The sequence below is a fragment of the Thermobia domestica genome, chromosome 3 (genome assembly GCF_964235325.1).
Source record: "Thermobia domestica chromosome 3, izTheDome1.hap1.1, whole genome shotgun sequence".
Taxonomy (NCBI): domain Eukaryota; kingdom Metazoa; phylum Arthropoda; class Insecta; order Zygentoma; family Lepismatidae; genus Thermobia; species Thermobia domestica.
Genome location: NC_137456.1, coordinates 305,469,564 through 305,483,773, shown reverse-complemented (window position 1 = coordinate 305,483,773; position 14,210 = coordinate 305,469,564). Strand labels below are relative to the sequence as shown.

The window sequence follows — 14,210 nt, the reverse complement described above, 5'->3', positions numbered from 1 at the left end:
ACATTTTCTTTTATTTTCTCTATTTACAATTAAAATTTCATACTGCAAATTTTTAAATTTTAGGTCTCACGGTTATACCGGCTAGACTAAAGGAGATGGTGATGATGAGAAATGAATGAAATGGTGGTGGAATTGAAAAGGTGGAGGGAAACGGGAGAACTCCGAGAAACCCCACGCCCATGGTATTTGTACATCACAAAACTCACTTGGCGCGAGCTGGGATCGAACCAAGGACCCTATGCACCAAAGGTGAACACTCTAACACTGAGCTACTGCGGCCCCAAATTTCGTACTGTATTGCGAATGAAAAATATGTAGGTATGTGATTAATACATTACTTATTTTTTTTTCTTAGAATTCATATTTTTAATCTGGTCTAGTAATTTAAAAAAAGAGTGCTAGAATTCTACAGATTAAAATGTTATAGGTTTTCATTCCCCATTAGCTATTAGACTTCCAAACTGTGTTATTTATGAATATGGTTAGTTTGTAAAATGGGTATATCTGTAAAGTTTTATATAGTTATTAAATATCTTTCACTCTTTATTTAATAGCATACAATATATATACACCCTGTTAAACCCTGTTACAATATCAGACGGCTCAATGATCGTAACTCTGTAATGATTCATTTCCTGACATAAGGTCATATGAAGTTTTTTGCTTGTCTACCCATAAGGAATCCATTCCTGAAATTTTGCCGTACCTTTTTGTTACACCCTGTATATTACTACTTTCCTTTAGCTAACTTTCGTAACTTGATAATATTAAATGATTTCAATCTCTGAGTTTAGTTACTTTACTTTGTAAGAATATTTTACAATACTTACAGTAGTTCATTTATTATTATTATTATTATTATTATTATTATTATTATTATTATTATTATTATTATTATTATTATTATTATTATTATTATTATTATTTGGAAAATATATAAATACCCAGGCCCATATTATCTAGTCATAGTTTGGGTGAAACGTTGGGTTTGAACTTGTGAAAGAGCAGTTGTAGAAGAAATAGTTCCTAACTTCTCCGTTAAAAGCGCTACATCAAGGTCTCGAACCAGTATGGATCCACTCTACCATTTCTGAAGTAGTCCTAAATTAACCTAGGTTGTCTACATATACACACACAATATAAGTATATTTTTTCTGAAAATTTAATTATTATCTAATTATCTTCTAATCTTCTAATATAAATAAAATAGAGTTTGTTTGTGTCTTTGTCAGTCTGTCTGTCTGTGTACGGCCTGGGGACCAGATGAGTGGACCGAGAATTACCAAAATTTGGTCATGGTTACCTTGGTCCAGGCCCCAGATCAAGACGAAGCATTTTTTTTCAAATAGCGAACCAGGGGGTCTCAGGGGGGCGTTTACCGTGACATGTAAAAGTAATAGAAAATGACCGATATTAGTGTCGAATTCATAGTTTTCGCTGTCGCTGAGATCAATAGTGGAACTCCGATAGCATTAACTCCCAAATTTACCCTATTAGGCTGCGGGCCTGGGATTGCTGGGGGGATACCGAGACATGTAAAAGTAATGCAACATGACCGATAGTAGTGTCAAATCCACAGTTTTCGCGGCCGCTGAAATGAATGGTGATATTCCCACAGGCGTTGACTTCCAAATACAGTCCCCATGCGAAGAATGGGTATATTCAGCTAGTTTTACAATAAAACAAAAATTACAGTTACAACAAAAATTCTGTATAAAATCTCGTGTTGTCATCGGGTTTACGTGTCTGTACAATACGTATTTTAGAACTCTAGTTGATGAGGATGTGTGTGCATTTTAAGTTACAAGATTTGACTCGAACAGACAAAAGTATTTGTAGCGCAATAAAAATAAAGTGTTATAATAAAATAGCGAGCACAGGGAAGATTTTTTGCTCTGTTATTGAAGATTGAAAGATATGATAAAATGTGTCCCGTTGAAATGCGTTATACCCAATACGTAAAATTTAAGTTCTAAAATTCGACTATAGCAGACAAACAAATACCTAACGTAATAAAAGCTTTGTAATCAAATGCATGAAATCTAGTTGGAATATTTGACTCTAACAGACAAATATATTACGTAGCTTACAGTAAAAGCATTGTAATAAAATGCGTGAAATTTAAGTTCCAAGGGTTGATTCGAACAGACAAATATGTTGAGTAATAAAAGCTTCGTAATAAAATATGTCATTTTTAAGTTGCATGTTCGACTCTAACAAACAAACAAACAAAAGTAACGTAATAATATAATTGTAATAGAAAATGATTTGGAGAGTAAAGCAGAAGCCTTTGACCTGTGATTTAACATACAGTATAAAATGAAATCTTTCAGTTTAACGTCCCTCGATTATGCTCTTTTACTCTAAGGGAGACGGATGATTAAGGCAAGTAAATGATGATAGAAAAGTTGATGAAATGAGAATGTGTAAAGTGAGAAAATTGGTGGAATGAGAATGTGTAAAGATAGAAAAATTGATGGAATGAAAATGTGTAAAGATAGAAAAATTGGTGGAATGAGAATGTGTAAAGATAGAAAAATTGGTGGAATGAGAATGTGTAAAGATAGAAAAATTGGTGGAATGAGAATGTGTAGAGATAAAAAAACTGGTGGAATGAGAATGTGTAAAGATAAAAAAATTGGTGGAATGAGAATGTGTAAAGATAAAAAACTGGTGGAATGAGAATGTGTAAAGATAAAAAAAATTGGTGGAATGAGAATGTGTAAAGATAGAAAAATTGGTGGAATGAGAATGTGTAAAGATAAAAAATTGGTGAAATGAGAATGTGTAAAGATAAAAAACTGGTGGAATGAGAATGTGTAAAGATAGAAAAATTGGTGAAATGAGAATGTGTAAAGATTAAAAAAAACTGGTGGAATGAGAATGTGTAAAGATAGAAAAATTGGTGGAATGAGAATGTGTAAAGATAGAAAAAATGGTGGAATGAGAATGTGTACAGATAGAAAAATTGGTGGAATGAGAATGTGTAAAGAGAAAAATTGGTGCAATGAGAATGTGTAAAGAAACGGGAGTATCCTGAGAAACGCTCACAATGTTGTTTACCACAAACTTACTTGGCCGGATATATCGTACCAGGGACCCCATACTACCACATAAGCCACCGCGTCCCCGATTTATCATATTTTGCAGTCAATCTAGTTTGCTCCCGTTGCACAAAGAAACACTAGTTGAGTATCACTGTTGTGGTATGTTAAGAAGATCGCTTTCTTTTTTCTTCTTTTTACAAGTTCTTAAAGTAAATAAATAATTAAGTAGATTGTAATTAATATATTGCTGTATTTTTATTTATCATGTGTAGTACTGTGTGTGGTTTTTGAACTTATCACATGTGGAAAGTTCTTTTAAATATCCAAGTAATGACAAATAATAACAAATATCACATTTGCCGTATCTTTTTCGTGATCACAAGTATTTAAGTTACTCAGTTCAGAGCGAGATAAAAAAAAAAAAAAAAGCACATCACATGTCATGAATGAACATAAACAAATGTGAATCAAGTTGAAAAGCGACATTGAAGAAGAATGCACATGGTATAAACATCAAGTATTCTAGATACAGTGATAAAACTCTTATCCGCCAGATGGCTTCTCTGTCATTATACAACCTTTGATTTATGGCCGAAGCGTCTCAGATGTTTGTTTATTCGTTGTTGGTAAGATATTGCTTGTAGGGGAAAATCATAATAATTCTCCTCTATTCATTTGCCTCTATCATATTAGACTGTGTTAAGAAAAATAGTGGAGATAAATGCAGTATATAATTAAGCTCGTCATTTGTTTGGAAGTATGAATTTGCTTATCTTTATATTTGTTTTAATAAATTGTTTGTCACAAAGGGTAGACCAGGACTGGGTTTTCCAAGAGGTCAGTATTTCTCAAAGAATGTGCCACTGTACAGGCACGGTGAGGGGTCTAACGTTTGGGGGTCAATACTATATGACAATACATCAATGTAGTATTGAACCGGTGTAACACTTAGCATCATTGTAGGTTTTACCAAGGGGAGGGGGGGCAAGATTAACCACCGACATAAGATATCACGTTATTTTTTTCGTAAGTACACAGAAATAAGTCTGACTCAAGGGCGCCGATCCCGGAGGGGCAAAGGGCCCCCCAAAGCTCATGTCGGCCCCCTTACTGTATTTGTAAATTTACAATATTTGGCATAATTTGAATGAAATTTGTTTTAAAATCCTCATATATGCTTTCTGCATCTGAATGGGCCAACCCCAAATTTACATAGAAATCGACGCCTTTGGTCTGACCTGAAATTGTTTCATAAGATAGTTTAATGGGAGCTTAAGATCCGAAACCTTACTTCAAGAACTATCCTTACGTGTCTCCTCCCGCAAAACCCGGAATATCCATCTTGCCCGCCCCAGGTTGGCAATTACACTGAGGTCTCTTTCCTACAGAATACCGAAATATTATACTCATCTAACAACTGATGTGGACATTTTTTTCAAGTTACCGGATGTTTGACAGAACAATGAAACGCACGCTGGCCAAATAATATTACTTTTGCACTCTTTGTTGACATTATTGGTATTGTTGATATTTATTTTTTTTCACTTTTTCTTTTTTTCCTGCTTGTTAACATTTTCCTGTATAAAATGGCAAAATTATGGTGTATCTGGGAATTTGTTCAATAAATAAATAAATAAAATTATAAATAGTATCTATTTTTCAAACTCAGGGGGGTGAAATTGCCCCTACGCTCCTCAATGACGCCCCTGTTTATACTGCATATGAATAGACGGTAAGTAATTGTTAAATACTGCCAGGTATAATCTCACCTTGTCAGAGAAAAATAATAGCATTCTTTTAAAAGAAAACAAAGTGTACAAATGTGATGTAATATCAAATATTTGTGCTAGATCAGTCATTCATCTGCTAAACTAGTTAGTTTTAAGAAAGTGTACAGCTTTATGTCGAGTTAGGAAGTTTTGGTTTTTCCACGGGGGAAGAGGTCCGGATCCGTGGATCCCCAGCGTGGGTTCACCCCTACCGCTACACACACTAAAAAGTATTATTTTTATATAAAAAAAATAAACGTTATACTCATATATTTTTCTTTTCTTCTTTTCTTTTTTGTTTCTACTCAATAGCCATTCTGCCCCCGACAAGACAGAGAAGGGGGTGACATCAAAACGAAAATATGTCAAATTTTAATTCGGAATTTTCTTTTATATACCTAATACACTGATCCCACGATTTTACGGACCTCAATTTAGCGGACAGAGTCCTTGAATAAATGGTAAAGAAGAAGACTCATATAATGCTTCGTGTGGAGTATTGTTCTGCATGGGTCAGAAACATGGACATTACGCAAAAATTATGAAAAACGACTAAAAGGTTTCGAAATGTGGGTGTGGAGAATAATGGAGATAATTGGCTGTGTCGAGGAGAAAATAAATCGAGAGTGTGCTAGAAATGGTGAGGGAGGAAAATAACAATTTTAGATGTTATTGTTAAAAGATGTTAGATATTATAACTGAAAAGAGGAAGGTAAACTGGTTGGAGCATTGGATAAGAAGAAACCGTATCATGAGGAACGTACTGGAGGGTATGGTGGCAGGAAAAAGAAGGAGAGAGTGAAGGAGGCTACGGCTGATGGACGTTATCAAAATACGTGAAGACGAAGAGGTTAGTGAAGACCGTGAATCAATCAAGCTTTTCAGCTACGGCAAGTGACCTACCAACTATGGCAGAATACCTATCATCATGTTAAATTTAACTTTGGAAGCAATGGTCAAAATGTGTACTAGTCGATTCAGTTTGAAAGTCCTGATTTTTAACTAAAAATTTGAATTAGCTGTATTCTAGTGTACATCTACAATGAAGGTATTTTATAGTCAGATTGGATAATATGTTTGACAAAAAGGACAATACCTTTTTATTACTGTTTCTTTCGTAATGTAATTGTGGATTTTTGCTATTACAAATGTCGGACCACTCTTGGCCCCCCTTTTAGTTCGTTCAAACGAGGAAGTATTTCATCAGAGTTGTATCAAATACTAACCCGCTAATCTCAACAGCACTGCGGGTAGTCTATCGAGTAGGGCTGGTCTCCATAATTACTGTCGCTAAGGGTACATGGGGAACCGATTTTTGATTTTTCATATCTTTGAATTAACTGGATGGAACACCTCCATTAATTAACTCGGTTCTTAATCTTTGACTCTGTACATCCTGGTCAAAATTGATGGTGATCCTTCAACCACTTCTTGAAATCTTGTCTCCCGGACGGACAAAATCTAAACGACTTGACGTAATGGCCCTCTTGTAGACCTGAGCCGCTCCAACGCCATCTGTTAGCGACCGCCTGAATTACGTCCAACCTAGCAACGAACGCATGGTCAGCACGCTTCGTCGCCCTCTCTCTAGTAGGAATGGTCATTTCCGGAAAAAGAGTTTTCCGGTTTCCGGAAATCACATTTTCCGTTTTTCCGGAAAATTTTCCGTCTTCCGATTTTCCGGAAAATCTTCCGTCTTCCGTTTTCCGGAAAATCTTCCGTCTTCCGTTTTCCGGAAAATTTTCCACCTTCTGTTTTCCGGAAAATGTGGCCATCCCTAGTCTCTAGCAGGTGTACAAGGAGCTTTCTAGACCTGCTGAGCGTCACGACTTTTATTCACGTGACTCCCCAGTTTTCCTCTCGACCCTGGTTGGACGTCAGACGGATAAGAAGGAATTTTTTTGGTAAACCAAACTCTTTAGTAAACCTTCAACAATATCTCCCTTACACACCTCTTTATTGCAATTAATTAGAAAAATACATCATCTGTATCAACGTTCATATCAAGGATAGCTAATCACAATCCAGTTTTGGATCCTTCAGGCGAAATGCAAATATGCTTGCATTGTTCCCAGTCCCTTGGTTGAATCAAATTGTTTTTGAAAAGATGTTTTATTAATAAACACTAAAACAAGACATAAATTTATATGAAGGTGGTTATGTGTCGAACGACGATAGAGGGTTGTAAGAGATTCGCCTGACGTCAACAATTTTCTGTCCCCTTCATCGCTCCATCTGCTGGATGATATCGTATTCTTAGATACGACGAAAGTCCGAGCATCTTTATGATCTCTACCGAGACAAGAATGCGTATCCTGCGCACTGAATCGTGAATTTTTAAGATTTCTTCATGCATAATATATTAATACTCGCATATATATGTATTTCCTTTTTCTGTACACTGCACTATCTATCTGATCTCATAAGTGAATCTTTTATTCCATATGTAGATTGGGAAATTTAAGTTTTGTTTTGTCTGCTCTACACACGTCTCATATCATCTTTGCAATAAACAATAGTCATATCCGAAACATTGCAATTTTTAGTTAACTCAGATATGTTATATAATTTTACAAGACCTATCGATTGCCTCGTCTTTCCATTAGTTTCGATTGCTAAGGATTCTTACAATTTTCTACAGCGATTAACAAATCTTGTAATTTTATATAAACTACCAGCATTAGTTTCAAAACATAAACGTTGCATGATGTATCTCTGTTTATGAACACGCTTACTGTGTTACCCAGGGACGTACAGTAGGGATAGGTTCTGGGGATCCAGCCTTCCCCGGAAATCCCTACTTTTCTGCAAATCTAGGGGCGATTTTTTAAAATTTTAATATAATGTATTTCGTATTGAATTTGGACCCCCCTCAAAAAATATTTCGATTCCTACTGAAACAAATTCCTCCGTATTTGTCTGGTGTTGCTGATCGCTTATTTTCTTTTGTTCATCATGCATAAAGTCAATCCTGGAGTTTCCAAGTTCTTCTTCTTTTCAAATAATTACAGCTTGCAGATGACATTGAGAAAGATTGTTCTTTTTTTTTTTTTTGCCTCGTGTACTTTATTCATATAATTATATCCTTCATTCTTCCACATATTCTCATCGTTCGAAAATAATAGACACTGCCAACAATCAGTCGCGTACGCAAAATTTCTTCAAGAGTGTCTTTAAGCGCTCACTCAATTTCATATGATGTATTTCAGAACAAGAATGATTTTGGTACAAAAATCTTAATATGGTAAATACCGGGGGGGAGAGTCCGAAAATAAGTTTCTCCAGGCGACAATTTTGAAAATCACTTGAAATAAAATGAATTAAAGAAATATTAATGTTAAGTATGCGGGCTCCTTGCATACATGAGAGAACCGCCCCTGATAAAAAAAATGTAAGATATAGAAGCTTCTTTCCAGCGCCAATGGGCAAGAATGACCCCTGTATTAAAGAATGGAAAGCGCTAGTTGACTGTTAAGATTGGAGATACAACAATCTGACATTCTACCGGTCTGAAAGCCCGTTCCTCCTTATATAGTGGTTAAAATGGCTTGAGAAAATAGTTTTAACGCTTACCGTATTAATTTATCGGAATGCAGTCAATAATGTAGGACAATAAAGAGCAAAAGTTCACAATTTATTTAAATATCTGTTATTAATTGTAGTTTAATAAATAACCCCAAAATGTAATAATAATAATAATAATAATAATAATAATAATAATAATAATAATAATAATAATAATAATAATAAAGTAAAAGAAATATTCAAATGCTACTAAGAGGCTAATGTCGCACAGACACTTAGTTCCGACAGAATATAGATGTGGAGGAACGAAATTTGGTGCCTCCCGGTCCACCTGAAGCCTTGCTATGTAGCTAAACTTTCAACCTTAAGCAAATTGCGAATAATTACCATGTGTTCTTAGGTTTCTATCATTCAGTAGGAAGGTTTCACAAACATGTTACGATTTCATATTTTGAAAATGCATAACCTTAGATATTTGTTTATTTATTTATCTTCGAACTTCAATAGTGATAAATTCCTACTTACAGAAGTCTTACATAAATTAAAGTACATTATTTCATGTTATGCAGAAAACAAAATAATAATAATAATAATAATAATAATAATAATAATAATAATAATAATAATAAAGAAGGAAATGTAATCATAAAAAGAAAAATCACAGAGAAATGCTGACTACATAACTTTCAGCAAAGGCCTTCTGGTCATCCATAGCCCTTCGAACATTTCAGGACAGTATTCGTACGTTTCTTTAAGAAAATTTCCTTTACTGACACAAAATTTTTCCTTTTTCTTATCAAATATTCCTGTGTTCAATGTCCAATTCCTATGACAGAAATAAGGTGATAAGATTAATTTGACTATAGGAAGTGTCAACCACATTTCTTTCTTTTCACTTTTTACTTCGCTTTTTTTTTTAAATACACTGGGGCCACGGTGACTCAGTGGTAGAGCGTTCACCTCTGGAGCATGGGGGCCTTGGTTCGATCCCAGCTCGCGCCAAGTGAGCTTTCTGGTGGACAAACACCCTGTGCGTGTGTTTTCTCAGGGTTCTCCCGTTTCCTCCCACTTTGTTCATTCTACAATTTCATTCATTTCTCATCATCACCGTCTCCTTAGCCGGCATAACCGTGGGACGTAAAGGAAAGATTTCATTTTCATTAAAAAAAATTACACACAAATACATTCAGCCAGCAATGAGTGCAGATTATGTTACTTTGAACACATACACACACACACTCACATACTGTTACTATTGTGTTGGTTTATTTTTGAAGAACAAAGAAAAGTTTAAAGCATTTATATTTATCATTCAGTCAGCGCGAGAATTTCCCGGGATTTTCACGTTTTATCAAAAAATCCCTTTTTCCCTTTTTGTTAACTACGAAATTTCCCTAGATTATGCAAATTTCCCTCTACCTATGAACACTGATGCAGGACCAAAGGCTTTAGTTTAATAAAACAAAAGTTAGTCTTCCAATGCCAATTATTGTTATTATTGTTAGAAATTAAATTTCTTTGTCTGCCTTGAAGAAAACACGTTATTTTAGTTTGAATTTCTTTTCCCTGTATGGAAACAAATTGCCTATTTTATATTTAATTAAAAGAATACTAGTTTTTAAAAAAACTAGTCATTATTAATAAAATACTAACGTCACTTGAAAAATGTTTTTGTTTTTAAAACGTTACACCATTGGTTAACCAGGATATAGTCAGTTGTGAATGATCTTTTTTTCACTTTTGTGTGGGAAGAATAGGAAAATACGAAAAACGGTTATCGTACAGCAGGTAGGTAGATGCACAATACTTTTGAATAGAAAATAATTTAATTTTTTTTTATTCTCCCCGAAAAACTTCACTTTTTTTTTTTTCGTTGCTCGTGCGTTACATTGTTGGCTGATAATAATTGCCCACGACTTTTCAAGCAACAGACAATAATACTCACAAGAGAATCAACGCCCAACAGGGTTGCCAGGCACGTGAAGACGCAACGTCATTCAAACACAATAATGGTTCTATTTTTTACTTAAATTAGTAAATTTGCATGGGAGAAGTAAATTAAAAAGTTTACATTGTATTTGGATGTCAGAGTTTGACTTGCTCTGAACAAAAGCTAATGACATCTCCTTTTCGTCATTTAAAGAACAAGCATCAATAAGTTGACACAACAGATTGCGTATGAGGGTTAATCTTTTTATTATTATTTTCATTTATGACATCACACTTTCGTTCTCCCTTAAGATATTTATAATCCATTTCCATCCTATATCAACCATTCCATCTTCGAATTATGTAGGAAAGAGACGCAATATTCATAAAGCACGAGACGCTTTTGGGTGCTCTCAAACAGGCCTTGCAATTCTGTGATTTTATCAAAACTCTGAAACATATATTTCGACGTTTAACTTTTACGGGTATAATAACTTTTTCGAATTTTTTTGTATAGACATTGTTAGCTTCGCTACATACCTGTCAGTGTGGTTACACTACGAAATTCTATATTTAGTGAAGTGCCTTTATTTTATTTAGCAAGGTATGTATTTACATATAGTATATTTGTGTTACTCTTAGAAGTATATATATATATATATATATATATATATATATATATATATATATATATATATATATATATATATATATATATATATATATATATATATATATATATAATATGTGTGTGTCATTGTTAGAATAATGTGCGTCACCGTCAAGAGAAAATGAAGATCAGTATTTACAACTGCTATAATCTTCTTTTTTACCTCACCCATAGGTTGCTGGGCAACATGGAAATTTTAAAACTTTTCTCTCTTTTGGGAGAGCTGTCTTATAGTTTGATAAGGCCTCTTTTTCGTAACTGCATCTAGATGTTCTATCTTTGGTCTTCCTCTTCCTGGTTTTCCTTTTGCTTTTCCCTCTATCAGCACGGTAATCCAATTGGAGTTCCGAATAAGATGGATAAGCATGCTGTTTCTTCTTTTTCCTATTATCTTCATGATCTGTCGTCCTTCATTAGCTTCCTTTAGTACGTCTTCATTCCTTTTCCTTTTGGTCCATGATATGCGCAGCATTCTGCGCCGACACCATATTTCAAATGCTTCCAGCTTGGATATTTCAGGTTTTCTCAATGTCCACGTCTCTGATCCGTACCAGCGCCACGCTCCATGCCAGGGTCTTAACAAATCGTTTTCGAACGTCCAACGAGCTCCTCCGTGGCTAAGCGGTTAGCGTACGCGCCTTTGGCGCGGGAGACTGGGTTCGATTCCTGGCGGGAGCTCATGTGGTTCGGATTCCACGTTGATCAGTGGGTCCACGTCTCATATAGCCTCGCTGCTGAACGGGACGTAAAACTCAAAATCAATCGAACGTCCAACGACACATTTCTTGATGTTAGCAGTCCTCTTTTCCTTATTGACTTCCTATTTAGCCTGCGCTATTCTGGAACTTAGGTCTTTTTCACTTCTCCCGTCCGAGGAGTTTTCCTAAATATCTTAACATTTTTTATTTTCTCTCCCTTTAGCCATACCTTTGCCCCTTCCTGTTCTGCCCTTGTGCACTTTATCACTTTGGTTTCCTTCTTATTTATATTCATTTTGCATGTTTTATCCAGTTGGTCGTTCAAGTTTGAAACTGCTTGTTGCAAGTCCTTTTCGTTGTCCGCTATCAATGCCACGTCATCAGCAAACCTTATTGTGCTGAAATCCTGACCATTACTTTTACGCCTTTCTCGTTTTTATCAAAGAATTCTTTCACAACCTCTTCTATATAGGCATTAAACAAGAGAGGTGAAAGTCTATATCCTTGCCTTACTCCTTTATTTATCCTTGCTTCCTTCTGATCTCTTCCTATAACAGCCGTCTGGTTCCTGTAAAGTTGGTATATTATTCTTCTGTCTCTGTAATCCACCTTCAGATTCTTCAGCGCTCTGAGCATGATATTCCAATCTACATTGTCAAAAGCTTTTTCTGCATCTACAAATGCTATCACAATTGGTTTGTTTATTATGATGTGCTATTCCATGATCAACCGTAGACTCAGTATTGCTTCCCTTGTTCCCCTTTTTCTCCTGAATCCAAACTGGTCCTCCGATAGCCGTTTTTCGATTTCCCTTCTAATAGTTGTGCGATAGTTTTTCACAGTATTTTTGACGCATGGGAAAGCACAATTTAACATTCTGTGTTTTTCGCATTTCTGTGCGCCTTTTCTCTTTGGGATAGGTACCAATATGCTTTTCTCGAAGTCTCTTGGTATTTTTCCCGAGATGTACATTTCATTAATAAGATTAAATACTTTTTTTCTTGTTGCTATTCCGAGATTCTTAATCACCTCCCTTGGTGTTTGGTCTGTTCCTAGGGCTTTACCATGTTGCATTTTCTCCAAAGCATTGTCAAATTTGCACTGCAAAATTGATGTCCTGATTCATTTTCATCGACATATTCTTCCTTCTCTATCTTTTCTTATCGGGGCGAGAAGAGGGGGGTGCTCCAATGTTCCCAAGAGCTACGCCGGAGATAGCTTCGCTATCAGAGGACTTCTCATGCCGGACAGATCTTTAGGGGTAGGAGCCAGACAAATAGATATTATAGTCCCTAGAAGACAACTGCTACCTAACTGTGTATATTTTATATATAAAAATTAGCTGAAATACTTGGTGTTGCATGGGGAAAAATAGTATGACAAATAACGCCTTAAGCGTTGCCCCTGCCGAAAGTAAAGAATTGACTAAAATAAATAATCACGAGGAACTAAAATAAATGAACACGAGCAACGTCAAGGGCGTTGCCTCTGTCAATTTTCAGGCCAGCTGACATACACGTTCTTGACTGTTCTTAGGTTTAAGTGTCATCGGGGCTGTCAGTAATCAGTTAGTGACCTCGAAAACTATAGATTTGACACTAATCTCGGTCATTTTGGGCATTTTATTTCTTATTTTTGTTTTACCCTTTCTCATCTCCAGCTTATGCTTATGGGAGTTGAACTTAGACGACATCGAAGGTGTCACTATTCATCTCAGCAACCCCGAAAACTATCGATTCGACACTATAATATCATTTTCGATTAGTTTTACATTTTACTCTCTTTCTACCCCCTTCTCCTGGAGAGTACGTTCTTCCATATTGTGAGTCATATATGTATGTAAACTTCTATTTAGAAATGAGTTTACAAACCGAATTTCATCTTCCTAACACGCGACGAATTCGTGAGATTTTTTTCTTTTTTTTACATAAATTTTAAACCACTTCTTTCCCTTTGAAGCCCCCTCTACCCTCTTAGGATACGAACCAAAACGTTCTATATACGCTTCTTCCAAACTATGGACTCCTCGATACAATCACTGGGTCTAAGACGAAGGTAACATAGGTATATGCATGTGATATACGGAAAACTGTTAGATGTCAGACATCCTGCAACGGCATGATGTAACATTTAAGGGCAGTGCCTATGTAGCATACGGATAACGTATGCTCCGTACTGATTTCTATAGTAAGCAAGAGGATACCGTATATTTGTACAATATACCGCTGTCCGGAGAACGGATTTTTCTCTGTGTATAAAATAAGAAAGTTTCCTCTCCTGGATCCACCCCTGTTGCCTTCTTTAGCCTAGGCGGCATAACCGTGGGGCGTAAAACTCAAAAGATTTTATTTCATTTCATTTTTCCTCCCAATGTCTGTGCTACCGCCATTTTTATGGAATCAGTTTCAGTGGTCGACGTGAGACGGTATGCCGTGGTATGCCTTACCGCCTCTGGTTGTTCAGTGATCAATACATACCGTCACTGTAGAGTAGGTGCTACATACATTTAATAAATCTACTTTTATACACAGTAATTAACAAATAGCTTTGCTCGTAAAAAGATTTTATTTTT

General features: G+C 35.6%; 1 protein-coding gene across 8 annotated transcripts in view; it reads left to right on the top strand.

Annotated features, from left to right (window-relative positions):
• The window catches only part of OtopLa (proton channel otopetrin-like a), a 598,778-nt gene that overhangs the window by 83,895 nt on the left and 500,673 nt on the right, over positions 1-14,210 (top strand). The window contains exon 2 of one of the 8 annotated variants that reach the window (XM_081752530.1): positions 64-318. The exons of the other annotated variants lie outside the window; for them this stretch is intronic. The gene's annotated coding sequence lies outside the window, so the exon portion shown is untranslated. The remainder of the gene's footprint in view (positions 1-63; positions 319-14,210) is intronic. 8 annotated transcript variants of the gene reach the window in all.